Raw genomic sequence first — 12,027 nt, forward strand, 5'->3', positions numbered from 1 at the left:
TTGTGTCTACATGTGCCTGATGCTGAATATCTTTTAGAAAACAGTAATTCCATTAAATAAACCATTTAGTAAAGTAGGTGTCAAAAATAATTTTATATCTTTTATTCGATGGAAGTTTTGCAATTTTAAAACAACTTTTCCTCACAATCGAATTTTGGAGACCTTCTTCTTTACACTTTGGGGTTCCTTGCCCAGATATAAATCAAAAGAATGAAGATACCCACCGCTTGAACACATTCCCCACATTTTGAAACCAAATCCAATGCAAAAAAATTCCGAAATATGGGATCATACTTTCGTCAATTGAGGCATATTTGGGTATTTTTTTAGATTTTAAATATTTTTTTTCCAAATTTGCTTAGCAGTGTTAAGCTTACCAGTTAAAAACAAATAAAATTATAATATTTATATACTTTTTAACACACAAATTGTTATTTTTTTAATGTACAAACGGCTAGAGCCTAGATATATCTATAATAAATGTACTGGAACTCCAAAAGTACTCATTACGCCTCCAAATGATGGAATCAGAGGAGGATTCTGATGAAGAAGATAACATTAGATTAGAAACCCTTCTGCTGCATTTGCTTCAGTCGAATTCGTTATTGAAGAGGACACAAATAAAACCAATACACACTAGTCTAAAAATGCAAATAGTCTACATTGGAGCTGAAAAATATTTGAATACATAAATTTGACTTAATTTGATAACATGCCATCAAGTGTTGTCCATCAAAGAAGTCCATTTGAAATTTTTGAAAGGTTTCACAATAAATTCAAACAAAATAAGATGTTTCTTTGGAATATTCTAAGTGTCAGGTTATTCTTCTGAGCCACGTCGCCTCCTCTTTGGCAATATATTACCAAAGAGGAGAACCGAGAAATATGTGCATCCTAAAGGAAAAGAATGAAAATTCCCATTTCTAATGCAATTCATCAATACAACTTGAAAATGGGAAGAGTAGATAGAATGCATGAAAGTATATCAATATATAGACCTTCATTCGTGGCATAAATTGGTATTTTCCAATAATTATTGGAAATTTGAAAGAGAAGGAGAATACAATGGCGACTTATTGTCATTTACACGTCATGTTGCTAACGAACTACGGACAAAGAAAGGCAAAAAAACAGAATAAAAATTATTTAGTTTCTTTAATTTTATCTTGAAAACTTTTTAGGGTTACGTTAATTGTGTGGACTCTTTCTGATTCAGATGTTGTAAAAAAAGATTGTAAGTATTCTATTATAATTAATTTTATTCGATAAAATTAAAAAAAAATCAAATTGTTTATCAATACAAATAAATTTATTTTTAATATTTTGTAAATAATTTTTATCAAAATGAGTCATGATGTTATTTTTCATTAATCTGTATAACGTAATATTATATAAAATGCACAATCAATGATGAGATAAAATAGTAAATATTTATCATTGTATCTTATAACTTCTGGATAATTAAATGAATTGAATAATTTATGTTAATTTATATTTTTAGTACATAACTCATGGCTTATGAAGAATAATTTATCTTTTAGAAAATAAGAAAAAACTGCCTTAAAATTGGATTATTGTTTGCTAACTTGTTTCCAACGTAATTCAAAACTTTTGCAAAATATTTTAATTTTTATTAAAGATTTACTTCTATTATTTAAAATATATGTTGATAATTTATATAAAATATTATTATTACTAATATAAAATATCTATATTTTAAATTATAGTTACTTATAAATGTGTATTGGAATAAAGAAAAATATTTTCTTCTATCATTCCAATTTCTGTAAAAATGAATCAAACATATTAAAAATAGATATTATTCCATTTCAAACGAATTTTTATGTTTTTTACAAAAAAAAAAAAAATCATTTTTCTAGCCATGAACGAGAATACTCGTTAAAATATTTTCCTTGAGGAAGAATATATCCATGCATCGAAACAAAATTAAAAACGAAAAAATTTCTTATTTGCCATATAACGTATTTAGAAACTTCGACAATGAACATGTCTAACGAGTAGGATAAGGCGCATTACCCAATTTCTGTTCATTCGTTAAAGTTATGATTTTTTTTAGTACTTCGTTCATTTTTAAACTGTGGAAAAAAATATGAAAGAAGAATTTGTTCATAGAGTAGGATTTTGACTTTAACTTCCTAGATCTGTTGGATTAATTATGGTTCTAAAAATAAATATTTACTTATATCTAATTGATGAAACTTGATCTGACCAAAAACATAAATATAGAAATATCATAATAGAACTCTTGTTATATTTGTTTCATAAAAGATATCATTTAAATCTGTACTTTTTGTCAGATGTATTAAGTGTGTCACTGAACTAAGTGGTCATATGCAGTTTTCAAACTTAGAAATTGTTACAAGGTTGTTCACAAGATCTTCAATCCAGAATCATATTTAGCTGCATTAATTGATGGCCATTTTTCTTGAAATCTTTTGAACATTTGAACATCAGGAGAAGATGTAGGTCCAAAACATGACGGTAATGCTTTGATTATGATTAATTCCATGATATGGTGTCAACGGTGTACGGTAACTTCGTATAAAACATATTCGTATTCGGACAATTCGTATAAAATCAATTTCGTATCAAGCCATTTCCTATAAATTTATGAGGAAACGGGGGATATACTTTATTAATTGTCATTTTGTACCCCGAATATCGGAGGTGTTTTTCGGGTACAGCCGATACTTAAGTAACGTCTAAAATCCCCTCACAACCCTCTAATTGTAACCCAAATGTTGGGGGTATATTCGGGTACCACCGGGTCCCAAAATGGGATGCAACTTACCCCCAAAACTAAAAAAAAACAATTAAGAATCCCTCACAACCCCCTAATGTTGGGTGTTGTTTTCGGGTACTGCCAGGTCCCAGAACGGGATGCATCTTACCGCCAATATTTGAAAAAAAAATTAAGAACCCTCACAACCTCCCTATTGTACCCCGAATGTTTAGTGGGGTTTTCGGGTACCACCGGCTCCCAAAACAGGATGCAACACACCATTGATACTTGAAGAAACTACTAAGAGCCCCCACCCTCCCCGATTGTACCCTTAATATTAGGGGGGGATTCGGATACTGCTGGGTCCCAAAACGGGATGCAAACAACCACCGATACTTGAAGAAACTAATAAGAGCTCCTCACTAACCCCCAATTGTGCCCCGAATGTTTGGTGGTGTTTTCGAGTTCTTATTGGGTTAAAACTATAATCTGCTATATGTTCCTCCTTTATGTTTGGGGTACAATTAGGAGGTTGTGAGGAGCTCTTATTAGTTTTCTTCAAGTATTAGCGGTGGGTTACGTCCCGTTTTGGGACCCGGTGGTACCTAAAAATACCCCAAACATTCGATGTACAATTGGAGGGGTTGTAACTTTTAGGAGTTTTTTCAAGTATCAATGGTGGGTTGCATCCCATTTTGTATCCAGCGGTACCGGATAACACCCCCAACATTTGAGTGCAATTGAGGGGTTGTAAGGGCTCTTAGTAATTACTTAAGTATCAACGGTATTCGGGTACATTCGGGGTTTAAAATGACAATTCATAAAGTCTATGCACCGTTTCCTCATAAATTTATACAAAATGGTTTTATACGGAATTGTTTTTATACGAAATGTTCTTATACGAAAATGGTTTATACGAAGTTACCTATTACCCGTGTCAATATGCGAGACTTATAAGGTTTGTTTCTAGTTTTTTTCAAAAAAGAACATAAACTCTTCCAGTCCTACCAGTATTTTAATTTTTATGTATCAAAGCACATGCTTTGAATTTGATCACGTATTTTCCGCCATGAAATAGTTTAACTAAATAGCAGTGCTCAGAAATTTTATCTCAGTTTCAAATAAAATAAGGAGTATTTTTTAATAATTACTTATTGATTAAAATTTTGCTTTTTAAGACTTTGTGGATCTAATAAAGGTAAGAAAAAGGTCAATATCGTTGCAAAGAGTATTTCGTAGTACTAAATTACGAAATATTAAATGGATTTAGTCTTTCAAGTATTATCATTCGAAAAAGTTGGACAAAAGTAAAATTTGTTCTAACTTAAGCTGATTATTATATATCGACCATTGCTAATGATTTTGGGAACATAAATTGTAATAATAGATTTTTTTTGTTTTACGAGCAAACAGATAGACTTATAGCAGAGAATGCAAGTTATATGAATCTTTTCTTTTTTTAACACAATTAAACAATTAAAACTAAAACAAACGTTAGTAGAACAACTATACAATTTTTTCAATTGCAAGTTTATTTTGGTAAATTTATTGTTACCGCATCAATCGTGTCTGTAATATGATCCTAAATACCTAAAAAATCATCATTCAACAAAAACTAATTTCAGATACCTTATGGGTTTGAAAAAATTAAATCGTGCGTCATTAATGATATGGGTGTGCTTCATGAGAAGCTTTAATTTGTATTTTGTATTGCTATTTGTGAATAAGTAAAAAAGTTCGAAATCTCGTTGAGAGTAAAAACCACGCACATTTCTTTTCCAAGGGACGAAAAAAGTAAGAATGATCAATTATAGGGTAACTTTGAGATACAACATATCTATATATATACTAGGGAGATCCCTACACTCACCGAAATTTGATGTGTTTTCAAATGATTTACTCTTAAGCTTGAAGTTTGAAAGCTTTAGTTGCAGAACACCACTGGTCTACACGCCCAGTCTGTTTCTTAAAATTTCATTCACAAGAAGTATATAACTTATGACCTATTAAAAATGGATATGCATAAGATATTAGAATATTATATTTATAAAATATAACCATATTACTACAATTTTTGAATGTTTTGGTTTTTAATTTATTCTTTATATACAAATTTAAACTTTATAACGTAAAAAGTTTGCTATTTTTATTTGATATTTTTTTTTCAACACACTTGATGTAGATAGGGCTCAAAATTTAGCTTTTTGTGTGTGTACTCTAGAAAAGCTTAAAAATGATTGTCTTGATAACAGAAGACTAATTAAATATTTTTGTAAAGTTGGTTATTTTTTGTCTACCAGAGGTTTTTTATTTCGAGGGAGAATGAATCAAAACCCTCTAAATAATAAATTTTTGGAATCATTACTTTCATGTAAAGATCCTAATACCTTAAATTTCGCATATAAGTTCATAAAACGTATTTTATTAAAAGTAGGCTAAACAATTAACAATCTATTAATTGACCCGAGAAGAATTATCCTCGACCAATTTATGAGATTCTTACATTATAAGTAGGGCAGAAAACATTATGAAGTAACGAGGGATGTCAATAAAAGAGTTAATCATCACGTTTGAAATAAATATCCAGTCTTTTTTTAATGAAAATGCCGGGTGATATAAGGACAAAAGTAATCCTTTTGCATATCTTTTATAGTATGAAGTGGACGAACGGAAAGTACGGGGTTTTAACTTTCGCCTAACATTTTAAATGACGAAAACATGTATACTTAAGTACAAAATCAATACATTTTAATTATTTAAAAACTGCCATAGTAAATACTGAATAGATTTTATTTGAATATTGTTGCCATTAGCATCAATAACTCTTTTCACCTAGTTTCCTAAGTGACTACAAGCGGACTTTTTTAACTGCAGCACTCCTTCATGATGGTGTAGGTGAGATATGTATTGTTGACATATTGGTCCTTGCTTCTAAGAAGTTCTATTAAAATTAGTCCGTAGGGTTATAATTTAGAGAGCTGAAGGTAAAGTGTATTTTGAGATGAAGCCTCAAACAGTGTTCTTCAAGCCATTGCATACACTTTTCAGAACAAAGTCCTACTGCAACACTTAGTGACGGTTACTAGCAATTTGCTTGATCCAGAACAGTACCACATCTCGATAACATTCAGATAGCTAACCTTGAGCCCCATATTAAAAAAAGTGGTCGGAAACATGTCTTGGCAAAACATGGGGCCTAATTGCAATCCACCCATTCTTCTCCCAATTTTTTTTTTTTTTTGGATTTTGTAAAGAAAATTTTTATTTTTACGAGAATATATATTCATATTGGTTCTCGCTCTGAGCTTCACTGGTGAGTATATAAGGGCCTTCTTTTTTATATTAAATGCAGCATCAACGCTCCAGAATCTATATATTTATTGTAGAATAATACAAACTCATTAACAAAGATTTGATTTAGCAGTGCAATCCCAATATTTGGCCTTCCGTCGCGAATTCCAGTTATTTCAATTCATAAAAAGATATAACTTGAAAAACGACTACAAATATTCAACTAACGCAGTGTACGTAGTTATGATCCCTTCATAATCCGACTAATACTAGGATTCTTTTTTTTAATTGTGAGGACTATGGTGTGCTACAATATAATATAGTAGCTATTATTTTATATAAGACACGCAACCCCATCAAAAAAATGGATTATTCATAATGTGATTGCCAAAATTAGCATAACAAAATGAATTTTTCGTAGAAATTTTTATCAAAATAATAAATAAATATTTTTACTTTTAGAATAGCATATTATGTCTTGTTTCAACTTCAAACTAAGATAGTTAATAACAAACATTACATAATCTTTACTAAAAAAGTAAGGAAAAACGGGGACTAAGTAAACGCTCCTTTTAGCTAGGAACGGTTGCCTTAGTTATAAGTATCATGTTTGACTTAGAAGTCGAGAAAAAATATACCAAATAATATTTTTGAGTAATAAATAACTAGACTTTTTATGATATTGAAGTATGAAATTTCATTGTATATTGTAGATTAAAATATAATTATATATTGACAGTAGGGCTCTTTGGTTGTGTTTTGCATTTGGATGTTTGTTCCAAGAAATTGGGTGAACTTTTTATATCTTTAATGTAGCCATGTTATCATTAATTTTTTAGCTATCAATTTCATCTAGCCAGCCTTAATATCTACTTGAATAATAATCTAGAAAATTTTAACTAAAGAAAAAAGTTAGGTACACCAATTCACAATTAAAATCAGAGTTAAAATTTGATAACATTATTTTTTCGATAGAAAATAAAATTTTGAGACCTTAAAACCCCAACTTTTTGAAACTTCCAAAAAATATGCTCCACCCTACACAATTTAATATGTATTTCCTTGAAGTTGTTGTAGTATTAGCATAATAGTACTTAAAGGAAAACTTTATTTAGACATAAATTTCCTTAGAAATTAACTATTCCTTGAGCAAGTTTTAACAAATCAATTCAACAATAATTTATGGTTAAAAAAATAACATTTTTTGCTATTTTAGACGATTATTGTGAAAACTTTTTTTACAGCTAGGAAAATTTGACCCATTTCTTTATATTTTAAAATATTATTACTTATAGAAAGGGTGTTAAAACATAAACATTTCGGTACGTAAAAAAGAAAGCGAAATCTGACATCGTAACTCCGTCAATTTGAAAAATGTATTGGATGAGAACTGCTAAGCCGTCATTGAGTTTCATTATATTAGATGCAATCATTCATGAGAGTAATTAAGTAAACATAAATCTCTCTCAGATCTAGACGGGAAGTACTATAATGTTAATCCCAATAATACTACAAGATCAACAAGGACATAAATTCAATATATAAAAAAGGTTTGACACATATATGTATTGAATATTACTTTATGGCAATGATAAATTGAATTAAATAAATCATATCGGTGGAGAAATATTTATGGAATGGATAGATTTGGTGAATTAATTATATTTCAGTTGGATTTATATATAGAAAAGTGAGATTCTTATTAAAAAAATATCCAATCTCTGCAACTGAAACAGCTCATTTTTTATCTATGTACACTGAATATATAAATAAGAATGTATATCTATGTAATGATATTGTCACGATATCATAATTTGTATCAGTAAATTAATACTTTTTTGTATAAAAATATCAAACAAAAATGTTGGGAAGCCTTCGTTATTTTATCTAACAGAAACGTTCGCTTGATTGCTGTTTGGTATGGCAGGAGGGGGTTAGCTTAAAAACCTGATGATGATATTAAGGACGTTATTACACTGTTTTATAAGATATATTTTTCGAGCTTATAAATTTAAGAGACTATGTTATCGGCGGTCCTTCTTTTGATAACCGTACCGATTCTAAATTTAATTGTGTATAGTACTAAATAAAAATACATCAGTATCCAAGTACTACTATAGTACAGGTAAGCCGAAAAACACTACTGTGTAATAAAATATTTATAATACATACAAGTCTCTAATAAAAGCTGATGTTAGAGAGATAGATTTATTATAAACAGTTTAATTTCAAAGAAAAGCTTTTTAGTTTTTATAAAATTTGGGGGTTAGGCCCATTTACATGACTGATATCCATAAAGTTGACGTACCATGAATACGCTTTACAGTGTTGCTAGTCTCTCGAGCATATATCAGACAGCTAATAATTGAATAATTGGAAAAGAAGAAAAAATGAAAGCGAAGAACTGGGGCATGAAAAGTAAAAAGCAAGAAACGGAAAGTATATGAAACCCCAGATAGCAATATAGAAATAAACATGGCATATCAGACATAATTTTTTTTAAATTTGTCAGACAGTATAAAAAATAAATTTGAGACATATGTACTATGTACAACCATAAATTATAAATGCCCTGTATTGACGACTCTATATGTAATATTTGAGACTTTTGTAGTGTCTTGAGTAACTTATACCGTTTTTATTTTCAACTTATTGCACATAAACACAATGTGCTATAAGCATATATAGTTGTTGATTTCTAATAAGTGTTTTCTTGCGTGTTATATTTTTGCTTTACTGTTTAATAAGTATTAAATAAATGTTTATGTACTCATGAAAGACGGAAACTATCAAGTTATTGCTATTTTGGGGAGTGATAAGTGGAGTGGCGTCGCTAGCCTCCAGTTGCAACTTGTATAATCAATTTGTACAAGTTTCAAACAAAAAATTAAATGAATAATTTGTAATGAAGGATTTACAACATTTCGGATGGGGATAATGTATTATTTTCTTGCATTTCTCAGATATCTTTCATTTAACAAATTTTTGTTCAAATAAACTATATGTTTTATATACTGTTAATTGTACTGAAGATTCAAGAAACAATGACGTAAACTTCGGAAAAATTATTTTTACGAGTTTTTTTTTTTTTTTTGGTAACGTCAATTCGATCAAGTAGTTTCAAAGTTGTTGTAATCATAAGGGAGGGAAGAGGGGAAAGTTATAATTTCAATTTTTTTAAGAATAGTTACAACTAAGAAATATTTTTCAAACCAACTCAAAAATATCTTCCTCTTACCAAAAAAATAAAAAATAGTTTATACTAAAATGGGAAGCATCTTGCTTTATAATTTATGTATTCTGAACTGAAAATATCCACAGCTAAATTCAATTTATTAAAATTATAATTACCGTAATTGTAAATTTGATTTAACACTTTTATTCAACAATTTGGAATTAATATATATATATATATTTATTCATAAAATAAATTGTATTAAATTAACTTTTTTTAAATACTAAGAAGTGTACAAAATTATAATACATAATTATAAAATCGCTGTGCAAGAGGAGATAATATTATCAGACATACTGATATGAACAAGTTCGGCTTTAACAGAGATAAAAAATTAAATACAAAGCTTATAGAGTGCATTGCCTTTACTTCAAGATAAGTGAAGAATCACATCCGTCAGCATTAGGATTCATATATAAAAGAAATAACATTTCAATGTTTAGCAAACATTGAAATCTAATAAAATATAAAGTATTTCAGTATTTTATACCGCCTCTTAAAATACTACAAGAAAGAATGCTAGAAGTATTTATCTCAAAATTGAGAACGAGTTACATTTTTACTCTTGGACAAATTGTCCTCAACTTCTATAAATAAATTATTCGGATTAATTCTATGGAAAACCCCGTAAATTGTACTAAAATTAGAAATAAAATGTTGTCTAAATGATGAAATTATAAGAAAGGGGTAAATTTTATTTATAGAGACCTTTGGGGGGGGCTACATTTCATCTTATAAATAAATTTAACATTAAATTCTATTGTTAAAATTCTTGGTTGTCTAAACTTATCCCATAAATTTAAATTTAAATCAATAATTGACCAAAATTAGTCTATAAAATATTGGGCTATGTTTACATCTGTAAATTTTTGTTTTAGGAATTTTTTACTTTAATTATTTTTGTTGTACATTGGTGTTTGTTGACGCACCAATATATATGATTGTAATTACTTAACTTTTATATTCTAACGGTAACTCAATTGTAATAATAGGCTGAGTAAAAAGTGTTTTCATTTATGTATATCGGATTCATTTTAATCTCTCTTATTACCGTCTAAGTAGATATAAAATAATTGAACATACAAATATTGATAAATGGTCCCAATATCATATGTCCCATCTTCTAATAAACATCTTTCACAGAGACAAATGATGTAGAAATTCCCAAATCTAAGATCTTAGAAACTGCAGAAATTGAGTTATTTGTGACTAAAATCTTGATTTTTGCTATATACTGCCAATATCGATATACATATTTACATTTCGAGCATTATTGAAGAAATATTCATACATTTAAGATAGTATAATTATAATGGGTGGTACATACGTTATCAAATAACTTCTTAGAGACACAATTAGACTCTAAGGCTTAATTTAAAAAAACAAAATATATATTCATTTAATACTATATTATTGTTATAGACTGTAATATAATATAAAGCTTTCCATCTCCTTTAAAATATTGTCTAATCATAAAATAATGTAGAATATAAGTTCACATTTTTTCCATACATAGTATTTATTTATTTTGCCTTTCATATTCTTTCAAATACTTTATCGTGTATTTGCCAATATAATCAAAAGTATTCTTACTAAATATTGCTTCACATCTACTTTAATATTTTGAAGAAGAAAAAACCCCGAATTATATATAAAAAAATAAAGAAAATGGATTAAAATTTGTAATTGTTATTTTAAATTGTTTACCTCTTACTCTCATAGGTTTCTTCTATAATAAAAAGTAGCAATATTATTGTTGCTTTTACTTGATTATATATATATTTGAGAGACGTATTAGGATACAAGAGATATTGATAAAAATGCCAAGATTAAGTAAAAATGATTAACAGAAATTTTCTTGATCACAATCTATCTAAGTTACTGTTGATATAATTAGTAGTATTCAGCCTTCTTTGAGATATTTGTTAATGACACTTTTGTTACTTACATTTATCTTGAAATTCAAATTTAATTTACCCGTTTTTATATCCAGCAATATTTATGAAATAAGTTTAAATTGAAGCATGTATTCAAAAATTATATTTATTTTAGAGAAAATTCAAATATTATTTTTTTAAAAGTTCTAAAAAAATACTCAAAATTGAAAACAAATTTTGAATATATTTCGTTTTTCCGTCCTGCCTTAAGATATAAATATATTTTTCACAACCAACTCTTGATCATCCAGTGTATAAACTAGCATGATAAATGTAAGGATTTTACAAATCCAGGCCATCAACTTGAAATGTCTTACCTGGGTTGTAATACATACTATCAGCAAAACTCAGCCGCACAAAAAGATTTTCTATTTATTTTAATAAACCATTTACTTTAGAATTTCTTATAAATTTGGAAATATTATTGTTCAAAATTACTCAATATGGATATATTTCGATAATATTTTAGTATTCTAAATTATGGAATAATGATAACAGGTTTTAATGATAAAACGTCACTGTTCAGAATGTCAAATACATTTTTTTATTTTTAGAATTGACTAATCTTATTCATTGCTTATACATATGTAACGTCAGACTATGGCACAATTTTTTTTTTCCATAAGTATTGATATACACTTATGATAAGTGAATCTAAAAAAACAAATTTATAGTTTATATCACTTAAAGGTTTATTTAAAAAAAACAAAAAAAAAAAAAAAAAACATCCGTAGGATTTTATAAGTTGAAGGGATTTTCTATATTGAAACTTTATTCTAAAAAATTTTTAAGTACAATATATTTTAAAAGAAAAATATTCT

This window comes from Lepeophtheirus salmonis, chromosome 2 (assembly GCF_016086655.4).
Source record: "Lepeophtheirus salmonis chromosome 2, UVic_Lsal_1.4, whole genome shotgun sequence".
Classification (NCBI taxonomy): domain Eukaryota; kingdom Metazoa; phylum Arthropoda; class Copepoda; order Siphonostomatoida; family Caligidae; genus Lepeophtheirus; species Lepeophtheirus salmonis.